General features: G+C 35.6%; 1 protein-coding gene across 1 annotated transcript in view; it reads right to left on the bottom strand.

Annotated features, from left to right (window-relative positions):
- Positions 1-11,264, bottom strand: part of LOC138694949 (dentin sialophosphoprotein-like) — a 245,748-nt gene extending 234,484 nt beyond the window's left edge. The window contains exon 1 of the mRNA XM_069819162.1: positions 11,152-11,264. The gene's annotated coding sequence lies outside the window, so the exon portion shown is untranslated. The remainder of the gene's footprint in view (positions 1-11,151) is intronic.
- Positions 11,265-12,075: the final 811 nt, after the last annotated feature.

The following is a 12,075-nucleotide window of genomic DNA, read 5'->3' as shown; positions in this document are numbered from 1 at the left end:
TATTGGAGTCGGAATTGTGTTGTTGGCGTCGGAATCGTGTTGTCGGAGTCGGAATCGTGTTGTCGAAGTCGTAATCGTGTTGTTGGCGTCGGAATCGTGTTGTCGGAGTCGGAATCGTGTTGTCGAAGTCGTAATCGTATTGTTGGCGTCGGAATCGTGTTGTCGGAGTCGGAATCGTGTTGTCGAAGTCGTAATCGTGTTGTTGGCGTCGGAATCGTGTTGTCGGAGTCGGAATCGTGTTGTCGAAGTCGTAATCGTGTTGTCGGAGTCGGAATCGTTGTGAAAAAAATGCAATATAGGCCTATAATGTGTGTTGAGTGCGCAACTGAATGTTGTTGGCTCGTCTTTTCTAATAAATTTTTCTCGATCCTGTTATAATGGACTTAGCACCCTTGTATCGCATTATATTATACAAGAAACCTATAGATTTCTTTATTTATGTGCGCAGTAAATATTTTTTTAATTATCATTCAGAAAACATATACACATAATTAAAATCAAACTATGAAAGGAAGTACCACAATAAAAATTACTGAATTGATATACAGTATAATAGAATAAAATGTTTTATTTTCGCTGGCAGAGTTAAAGCCATAAGGCTTTCTCTTCCACTCAACCAGCCTTAATCAATACAATAGTGACACACATATTCAAATTATGAATATTTACAATACACTTAAAAGATTCTCCTCAATATTGTTCAGTTAAGTTTTAACGACTAGTACGTGTTTATTTCCGGGGTTCGATCCCAGGTGGTGACAGGATTTTTTCTCGTTGCCAAACTTTCAGAACGGCCCCGAGGTTCACTCAGCCTCCTATAAAATTGAGTACCGGGTCTTTCCCGGGGGTAAAAGGCGGTCAGAGCGTGGTGCCGACCACACCACCTCATTCTAGTGCCGAGGTCATGGAAAGCATGGGGCTCTACGTCCATGCCCCCAAGTGCCTTCATGGCATGTTACGGGGATACCTTTACCTTTAGTACATGTTTATTTAAATTTAGATAAAACCTACAAGAAAAAGTAATAATTTATGAGTTAATTTAATTCAATTCAGTCTATGTGCAATATGTAAGGAATTATAATTAAGTTGAGATAGCTAGTTGGTTAAAATGATGAGAATTAATTTAATAGAAGTTTACTAGAACTATGTTATAGGGAATAAAATATAAATCTAAAATATATTGATATAATGAGAACGTTAATGTCATCAGATTTTGCCATTAGAAGTTTTGTATTTAGAGAAATTAATGCTAATAATAAGAATGGACAGCTGTTAGTTTCATTATAAGTAACAAATATTAGTCAGCAATTAATCTGTTAAGTAAGAATTTATGTAATTTTGACCTAAATAAAGTTATTTCCAACAACCCCTTATATCACTCGGAAGCGAGTTTCAATTTCTAGCAATTGAAACTGTATAGGATGAAGAATATAAAGATGACTTGTGGTAGGGTATAATGAGTAAATTGTTATGATGAGATATGGTACTTAGCTGATGATACTTACTTACTTACTTACTTACTTACTTTTAAGGAACCCGGAGGTTCATTGCCGCCCTCACATAAGCCCGCCATTGATCCCTACCCTGAGTAAGATTAATTCAGTCTCTATCATCTTATCCCACCTCCCTCAAATTCATTTTAATATTATCTTCCCATCTACGTATCGGCCTCCCCAAAGGTCTTTTTCCCTCCGGTCTCCCAACTAACACTCTATATGCATTTCTGGATTCGCCCATACGTGCTACATGCCCTGCCCATCTCAAACGTCTGGATTTAATGTTCCTAATTATGTCAGGTGAAGAATACAATGCGTGCAGCTCTGCGTTGTGTAACTTTCTCCATTCTCCTGTAACTTTATTCTGCGTTTAATTTCCTCCCGAGTGTTATTTATTATATTTGTTACTGTTGCTCCAAGATATTTGCATTTTTCCACCTCTTCGAAGGATAAATCTCCAATTTTTATATTTCAATTTCGTACAATATTCTGGTCACGAGACATAATCATATACTTAGTCTTTTCGGGATTTACTTCCAACCTTATCGCTTTACTTGCTACAAGTAGAATTTCCGTGTTTTCCCTAATCGTTTGTGGATCTTCTCCTAACATATTCACGTCGTACGCCTAGACAAGAAGCTGATATAGTCGATCTATTACGCCTAAAACCACACTGATGATCCCCAATAATTTCATCTACATATGGAGTTAATCTTCTTAAAAGGATATTCGACAAAATTTTATACGACGTCAACAAAAGTGTTATTCCTCGAAAGTTAGTACAGTTAGTCTTGTCCCCCTTCTTAAAAATAGATACAATTGTGGACTCCTTCCATTGTTCTGGACTTAGCTGATGATATGCGGATAAATTTTGAAAACGAGAAGCCATCGCAATACGTAAAACTAGTAATAAAAAAGCATGTATTATCTCCTTGACAACGTATTTCTTACTTTATTGTATTTATAAGCGAGTTTGTTTACAGAAATTTGTCTTTGAAATACTGACATTTAAAAACAGGATCTTAGTTTCATAAATAAAAAAATAGGCCTATAAAATGCCGAAATCACGATTTCAAATTCACTGGAGTTCCTTAACAAAAACAATAAAATCTCTGACAAATTTTGTTTGTCTTTAATACTTCTGACAAAATTCGCGCTACGTCGGTTACAGAGCAGAGATTTAAAAGATGATTTGTCAGGACGTGACCTAAATTGATCGCAGCCGTCCTTTCCTGTGGCGGGCCTTTGTGGTGACAGAGACGGACGGCCGAGCTGAGGTAGGCAATTATATTCCATTGCAACCCTCATGACGAACAACATCTGGCCGGTGTGGCTCGCTTCTTGTCATTCTTCTAAGAACTTCTGTCTTGGGGCGTTTTGCCCCTGGACAAAAAGTCTTACCAGACTCTGTTTTGTCGACTGCATTATGCTAACATGCAAGCATAATTATTTTTCGTCTGGAATACGAGATTTTTGGTTTGATAAATACAGGCTACTGCCATCAATTGTACCACAATGAAGTTTACAAAGACAATGTTATGTTTTAGGTACTGCCCACTGTGTCTTTCATTCTAATTCAAGTGGTGGCGTGACAACATATCAAGAGGACGCGAATCACATAAGCGAAAAAGGGCTTTAATACTCTTTATAATGGTTGAATGTGTTATTCTTGTATTGAGTTCTTGTTCTGTGTTGTCTCAGTAGAGAAAGAAGATTCTTCAACTCTCTCTTATTACTATTTAAAATCATCCACACCTCCACACCCTCTTACCTAGCATCTCATTTTGTATACCTTTCACTACCTCGAACCCGGAACATGTACCTTCTCTCTATTCCTCTACACAGAACATCCTTCTGCTCATCATCTTTCAGCATATCTATTCCGCGCCTCTGGAACACTCTCCCTGACCATGTCACAGACTGTCGGACAATATCAAAATTTAAATTTAAGTTAAAAAATCACATTCTATAGTCCCGTCGCTCTAATTTCCGGCAGCCAATCGCGTTGCAGGTAGGCTACATTTAAACGTGTGCGCCTTGTGATTCGCTGACGAAGACGATATTCATTTCTTAAGGCTCGATAAATACTTAATATAATCGCCCGCCATTTTGGCTCTTTCGTTGGCGTTCGCAGAAAGCACACGAAGACGTTATTTGCCGCTCAATTATTTGCTGAAATACAGTGCATTTGATTTATTATCATAGGAGCTACGACATGATAATGTTTAACGGTGTGGCAAATAGAACAAAAATGGCGAACGATATTACCTACCTAGACTTTATAGAGCCTTCACTTCCTAAGACGCAAGCAAAAAGGAGGAGTCACGCCGGGAATAACAGCATCGCGACTATAGTTCATGGAATTGCTTGTTGAACATCTGTCAGGTTGCGCAACTTCGGCTTAACCCATGACATATAGTAAATATTGTAACTATGCTGTTGTAAAATTGACAATTAATATGTAATGTATTTATTATTATTATTATTATTATTATTATTATTATTATTATTATTATTATTATTATTATTATTATCAGTTATCACTATCATCATTGCTATCTCTGTTTTTTTTTTTTTTTTGTATTAGCTCGATGAGAGCTATATAGTGTTCTTTTGACCCTGTTGACCTCTATAGGGCTTTAATTTAATTTGTATTATTTTCATCAGCGCCTGTATTTCTTTTTTGTATTTATATGTGCTATCTGGTAGGATGGAAGAGAAGGCCTTATGGCCTTAATCCTGTCAGATTAAATAAATAAATAAATAAATAAATAACTGTCAATGCGTTATGTCGGTTGTATAACCAAGGAACTTAACACATATGTACGAGTAGAGTTGCCAACTATTTTTGAAGAAAATACTGGAGACTAAGAAATCGACAAAATTTCACATAGAAAATAGACACATTATTCGATTCAGTTACTAAAAAAAAAAACTTTATTTTACACTTCGGCGCTAGGCTTAAATTAAGAGTATTTTGAGATAGAATTTTTCTTGCGTAATAGTTGAAGTCGACTGCAGTTTCAGCTCTGATTTGATTAAATGTGTCGTGCTCATGTTCCGAACATCTGTCCAATTATTGTTCACGAGATGAAACACCCTCTTTGTATGAGCGTTACTATTTTGTATGCTTAGAACAAAACTAGCCATTTTTTTTTTCAAATGTATAACGTTAACACTGTTTGATTTTAAACTGGTGAGCACTAAAACTCATTCCTGGCAAGCATTATGTTCTATAAAGACTGCATATTTTAATGCATCTCTTGAACAACAAAATTCATCGTATAAACAATCATCATTCACGGAAAAATAAAATGTTTAGAATTGCAATTTTTACATTATGCAAAAATAAGGGAGAAACATTTTGAAGAGAAGAAAAATACTGGAGCCGGGAGGCTATCAAAAATTAGGAGCAAATACGAGAGATCCCGGGAAATACGAGAGGGTTGGCAACCCTATGTACGAATCACACTTCAAGAGTTTCAGCCAGCCTCAAGGAAGTTAAAAATAGTGTGATTTTTAGATTTTATTTTTCAAAATTCTGTGGAAGAAAAAAATGATGTACTTATATTTTATGTCCCGCGCCGTGGCGTCGTGGTCTAAGGCATCCTGCCTAGGACTCGCTTTACGGAATGCTTGTTGGTTCGAGTCCTCACAGGGGAAGACCTTTTACAATATATTGCGCTAACCCTCAAGCTAGGCTCATTCCCAAACCCACACCGGTTGACTACACTAAGGTTCGCTGCGTATCCAGGTTTCGAGCAGGCAAACCCACTCGTCCCTAAGCTAGCCCCCTCCGTCCGTCGCCAGCCGGCGTTCTGGGAATGGAATTATGACGAAATTGAGAAATGTTGACTGAATAATGTTGATGCCTGGCTAAGTGGAAGAGAAGGCCTGATGGCCTTAACTTCGCCAGAATAAATAAATAAATAATAATATTATTATTATCATTATTATATAATATATAATATTATAATATTATAATATATAATAATAATAATAATAATAATATTATTATTATTATTATTATTATTATTATTATTATTATTATTATTATGGGAAAAGAGAGAACTCCGAGAAATACCCCAATTGGAACCTTGTCCGTCACTAACGGGACTCGAACTCGAACGCATGCGTGACAGACTGAAGGTCACCGCAGAGGACCACTGTGTTGGATAGCCTATTCTCTTTTAAAACTGAAGTGATATACTGTATACCGCTTCTGCTCATAACCGGTTTCTCGTGCATGAAATATGTACCCCTTTCCGGTCTTACACAGTGCAGGAATCTGCTCATTATGCTCTAGGACAATATAACTTACTGTATATTCTAGAGTTAAACTAATAGATATAAACAATCAATTGTAAGAAAAACAATTCATTGTCATTATTACTTGCTCTTATAATGGGTTATATATTCTTCCTTCTTTTTTTTTATCCCGTATAGACACTATGAAGGAGCTTGGAGGGCATGGAGGTAGAGCTCCATGTTTTCTTGACCTCGGCACGAGGCACTACACTCCAACCGTTGCCTCCGACAAAGACCCGGTACTCAGTTTAATAGGAGGCTAAGTTAAACTTGGTACTGTTCTGGAAGTTTTGGGGACGAGAAAATTCCCGTCATCACTCGGGGATTGAACTCAGGACCTTCCAATCCGTAGACGGTTGCGTTCATACATTGAAAAATATTATTAATAAACTTACATGCAGAATTTAAGACACTACTTGGAATAAAAATATGAATAAAGAAGCTTAGAGATAGTTTTTGGATACCTGCCATAACTTTTCGTATTTGTCGAAGGACTCATCACTCTCAACCAGAACTACCTGCTTTTTGTCGCAATCGTTATCATCGTCTTTATTTTTCGTACAGTCACCTTCTTCGTTTTCAGTGTCATTGCCTTGCAGATTTATAATCACTTCGTGACGATACACTTTACACGCTTACGTCACAGACTGCACAGCTGCTGACTTCATACAAGATCTACGGTAGCTCTCAATTTTTTACGAAGTAATTATCGTAGTTTAAAAGCACTACACTTACACGTTACACTTGCACAACATCACGCTTCTTACTCCTTTATTCATTGTAATTTTCATATCTACAGTATATTAAGGCCTTGAATAATTAACATGAACTCTATAAATAGCATTAACTGTTAAAAGTGAAATACAGTCAAATGTCGTTTTAACGATTTTCTAAGGATGTTTCATCTTTATTATACTAAGAGTTCGTTATACTAAAAAATGTCGTTTTAACGAATTTCTAGCGAACCTGTCATCATTTTCGTTATACTGAAAGTTCATTATATTGGAGAATGTCGTTTTAACGAATTTCTAGGGACTCTGTCATCATTTTCGTTAAACTGAAAGTTAGTTATACTGGAAAATGTCGTTTTACGAATTTCTAGCGGCCGTCATTATTTTCGTTAAACTGAAAGTTCGTTTTACTGGAAAGTGTCGTTTTAACGAATTTCTAGGGACTCTGTCATCATTTTCGTTAAACTGAAAATTCATTATACTGGAAAATGTCGTTTTAACGAATTTCTAGCGGCCGTCATCATTTTCGTTAAACTGAAACTTCGTTATACTGGAAAATGTCGTTTTAACGAATTTCTAGCGATCCTGTCATCATTTTCGTTACACTGAAAGTTCGTTGTACTGGAGAATGTCGTTTTAACGAATTTCTAGGGGACTCTGTCATTATTCTCGTTATATTGAAAGTTCATTGTACTGGAGAATGTCGTTTTAACGAATTTCTAAGGACTCTGTCATCATTTTCGTTAAACTGAACGTTCGTTATACTAGAAAATGTCGTTTTAACGAATTTCTAGGGACCTTGCCATTATTTTTGTTATACTGAAATTTCGTTATACTAGAAAATGTCGTTTTAACGAATTTCTAGCGAACCTGTCATCATTTTCGTTATACTGAAAGTTCATTATACTGGAGAATGTCGTTTTAACGAATTTCTAGGGACTCTGTCATCATTTTCGTTAAACTGAAAGTTAGTTATACTGGAAAATGTCGTTTTACGAATTTCTAGCGGCCGTCATTATTTTCGTTAAACTGAAAGTTCGTTTTACTGGAAAGTGTCGTTTTAACGAATTTCTAGGGACTCTGTCATCATTTTCGTTATACTGAAAGTTCATTATACTGGAAAATGTCGTTTTAACCATTTTCTAGGGACCCTGTCATCATTTTCGTTACACTGAAAGTTCGTTGCACTGGAGAATGTCGTTTTAACGAATTTCTAGGGGACTCTGTCATTATTCTCGTTATATTGAAAGTTCATTGTACTGGAGAATGTCGTTTTAACGAATTTCTAAGGACTCTGTCATCATTTTCGTTAAACTGAACGTTCGTTATACTAGAAAATGTCGTTTTAACGAATTTCTAGGGACCTTGCCATTATTTTTGTTATACTGAAATTTCGTTATACTAGAAAATGTCGTTTTAACGAATTTCTAGCGAACCTGTCATCATTTTCGTTATACTGAAAGTTCATTATACTGGAGAATGTCGTTTTAACGAATTTCTAGGGACTCTGTCATCATTTTCGTTAAACTGAAAGTTAGTTATACTGGAAAATGTCGTTTTACGAATTTCTAGCGGCCGTCATTATTTTCGTTAAACTGAAAGTTCGTTTTACTGGAAAGTGTCGTTTTAACGAATTTCTAGGGACTCTGTCATCATTTTCGTTATACTGAAAGTTCATTATACTGGAAAATGTCGTTTTAACGATTTTCTAGGGATCCTGTCATCATTTTCGTTACATACTAAAAGTTCGTTATACTGGAAAATGTCGTGTTAACGAATTTCTTGAGACTCTGTCATCACTTTAGTTATACTAAAAGTTCGTTATACTGGAAAATGTCGTTTTAACGAATTTCTAGAGACTGTGATGATTTTTGTTATGCCAAATATTCGTTATAGGCCTTCTGGAAAATGTCGTTTTAACGAATTTCTAGGGACTTTGTCATCACTTTCGTTATACTGAAATTTCATTATAATGAAAAATGTCGTTTTAACGATTTTCTAGGGACCCTGTCATCATTTTTGTTAAACTGAAAGTTCGTTATACTGGAAAATCTCGTTGTAACGAATTTCTAGGGACTTTGTCATCACTTTCGTTATACTGAAATTTCATTATAATGAAAAATGTCGTTTTAACGATTTTCTAGGGACCCTGTCATCATTTTCGTTAAACTGAAAGTTCGTTATACTGGAAAATGTCGTTTTAACGAATTTCTAGCGGCCGTCATCATTTTAGTTAAACTGAGAGTTCGTTATACTGGAAAATGTCGTTTTAACGAATTTTTAGGGACTCTGTCATCATTTTAGTTAAACTGAAACTTCGTTATACTGCAAAAATGTCGTTTTAACGAATTTCTAGGAACCCTGTCATCATTTTCGTTATACTGGAAAATGTCGTTTTAACGATTTTCTAGGGATCTGTCATAATTTTCGTTATACTAAAAGTTCGTTACACTGTAATATTGATCAATGCCACTTTTTACACAAATATCATAACTGTGTGTTTTAGTTTGAGAAAAGAAATCCATAATTTTTTTTGAACTGAACATTTTACAATTGATTCTTCTAGATAACTTACAATAACATTTGCACTTTTTGTCATATCCTCTGGTAATTTTTTTGTCCATCCAAAAATAGCCATAAATCATTAGCAACATTTACAGCTTCGGCAAGAGATAGAGAAGAGAGAGATAGAGATGAGAGGAGAGAGAAATCAAGCTCTGAACACCTGTCCTTCATGACAAAGGTCATCTAAATCTTTTAAGCGAGTGGTTCCGCCCGCAGCTCCTCACTGTCACGCTTTCTTTGATATTTTCGAAATCTTAACTCCCATTAATATTTTTTTTAAGTAGGTTATTTTATGACGCTGTATCAACATGTTAGGTTATTTAGCGTCCGAGTGAGATGAAGGTGATAATGCCGGTGAAACGAGTCCGGGGTCCAGCACCGAAAGTTACCCAGCATTTACTCACATTGGGTTGAGGAAAATCCCCGGAAAAAATCTCAACCAGGTAACTTATCCCGACATATGGATAATACAAACTTGATCAATACAAGTAATTACATTTAAGAAAAAAATTTCAAATTTACTTATTTAAAACTTACACAAAAATGAAATTCAATTATTCACAATATTTTTCATAGCCTTCAACATAATTATTTTGTTAATTGATTAATTAACAATTTTTTTGTATAAACTACAATGTTTCTGCTATAATTCTACTGCGCGAAATCTGTACACTTGGATGTAGCTGACTCTGCAACTAACCGGGAAATTAAACCTTCAATTTAAACCAAATGATACCCATTTTGCAACTTAACTCTTCACAGAACTATAGAAAAACTTACAGACATCGCAAATACAGCATTAACTGATTTTCAAAAATATGTAGATGTAGCTGGCTTTGATACTAGACGACTCACGTAAAATTCCAATATTAATAACAATTAATAATTTAATAATTTATTTATTTAATCTGGCAGAGATAAGGCCAGCAGGCCTTCTCTTCCGCCCAGCCAGACTCTAATTCTAATATAATATAATTGGTTACATAGTTATTACATTAATATCTAGACCATAAAACAACACGAAATTAAATAATGAAAGTTGGATGAGTAATGTTATTGTGACAAGAATAAACATTGGTAAGAAATAGTGATGATGATGATGATGATAATAATAATAATAATAATAATAATAATAATAATAATAATAATAATAATAATGAGATAATTGAAATATTTATTCAATGATATATATATATATATATATATATATATATATATATATATATATATATATATATATATATAACCATTAAACAATGAGAAACCTGAAAGAGCTATTATTGTTAACAAGAATTGTTAGAAAAATATTTCGTTAGTCTATTCTTAAATTGGTTTGATGTCTGACAGTCCCTGACATTACTCGGTAGGGAATTCCAAAGCCGAGGAACAGCCACAGTGAAAGAATATGAATATGAGGATGTTCGGTGAGAGGCAATGGATAATATTGAGGAGTGTTGTGATCGTGTGTCTAGGTTATGATGGGTGGATAAATTTAAAAAAACGAGACGCAAGATAGACAGGAGTGGAGAAATGCAATATGTGAAAGAGAAGGGAAAGACAGTGGATTTTTCTACGATCTTCTAGACGGAGCCAGGACAACATTTCGAGGGATGGTGTTACGTGATCAGCCCGGCGAATATTGCAGACGAAACGGACGCACGTATTACGAACAAGTTGCAGTCTCTGCGCCGAAGTAACGCTTAGGTCAGTAAACAGAATATCACAGTAATCGAAGTGGGGCATCACGAGTGTTTGCACTAACATTTCTTTCATGGAAAAGGGTAGAAAATTCTTCAATCGCCTAAACGAGTGGATTAATGAGAATATTTTTTTGCAGGTTTCTGCAACTTGAAGGTTCCAATTTAAACTTTTATCCATATAAATACCTAGATTCTTTACTGATTCACTGAACGGAATTTCGGTGCCGTATTAGAACGCAATGTATCTAAAAATATTTTATAATTATGCCCCCAGTGAGATAACGGTACCAGGAAACCTATTACAAAATGAATGACGTGTGTCAAAGTTACGTAACTTGCGAGCAGTCTTACCTGAGCTGATGGAACGTGGAAGCTGCGAGGAGAACAGGCGTGCGGACATCCGAGCCAGCCGTCCAATTAGGAGGGCAGGTGTTCTTCCTGAGGAGTCGACCGTTGCTTTCTGTCTGGAACCCACAAAACAAAGCTCTTAATTTTGATCCTTGAACGGTCGGACTGCCCTAACTTCTAGCAGGATTTTAAATACAAGTGACCTTCGCTACATCATCATCATCATCATCATCATCATCATCATCCATATCGTTACGATCATATAGATTTCTGCCCAATGACTCAAAGAACAGTTATGAGAAAAGTTCTGATTATTTCAACAAGACAAGTATCACAATTTATGTTCCTGGAATCATGACCACGGTCCTTAAAGTTAATAAAAGTCTAATCCAGGCTTCAGAGCTATTAACTCGATTGAGTCACTACAGACCACCCCTTAACTCTCCAGTCCACCTTTCCCAGCTGAGACAGTAATGTTTTTGTGCGGTACGAACAGACAGGAAGGTCAGTGGCAGATTGTAACAGGCGGGTGTCATAGCTTTTACGAAATTTCGGCTCACGTTGTTCGCCTAAAATCCACCACTGATGCACAGAGCCTTACTATGCGTTTGTTTATAAGGCGGTGTAAGCGAAAAGACATGGGCGAAGATTTCTCCATCCCTTTCACTTTCCTTCTTATGCCCAGGGATGGTCTAATCTGTGATTTTTTTTTCACAAACAAATGTAGTTTTCGTGTTCGTACGAAGGCTTGGGAACTCAAATCTTTTCTGTAATAGAAATTATAAATCTCTTTCCCTATTTTAACTATCAACTTCTGTAACAATAGGCTACATCTGATCTACTTACTATACCTTAAAAGATTAGAATTTGCATAATGGTAAATATTTAACATAAAGTATTATTAGTATTATTATTATCATTATCATT

The sequence above is a fragment of the Periplaneta americana genome, chromosome 2, assembly GCF_040183065.1.
Source record: "Periplaneta americana isolate PAMFEO1 chromosome 2, P.americana_PAMFEO1_priV1, whole genome shotgun sequence".
NCBI classification, from domain to species: Eukaryota; Metazoa; Arthropoda; class Insecta; order Blattodea; family Blattidae; genus Periplaneta; species Periplaneta americana.
This window is presented reverse-complemented; position numbering and strand designations above follow the sequence as displayed.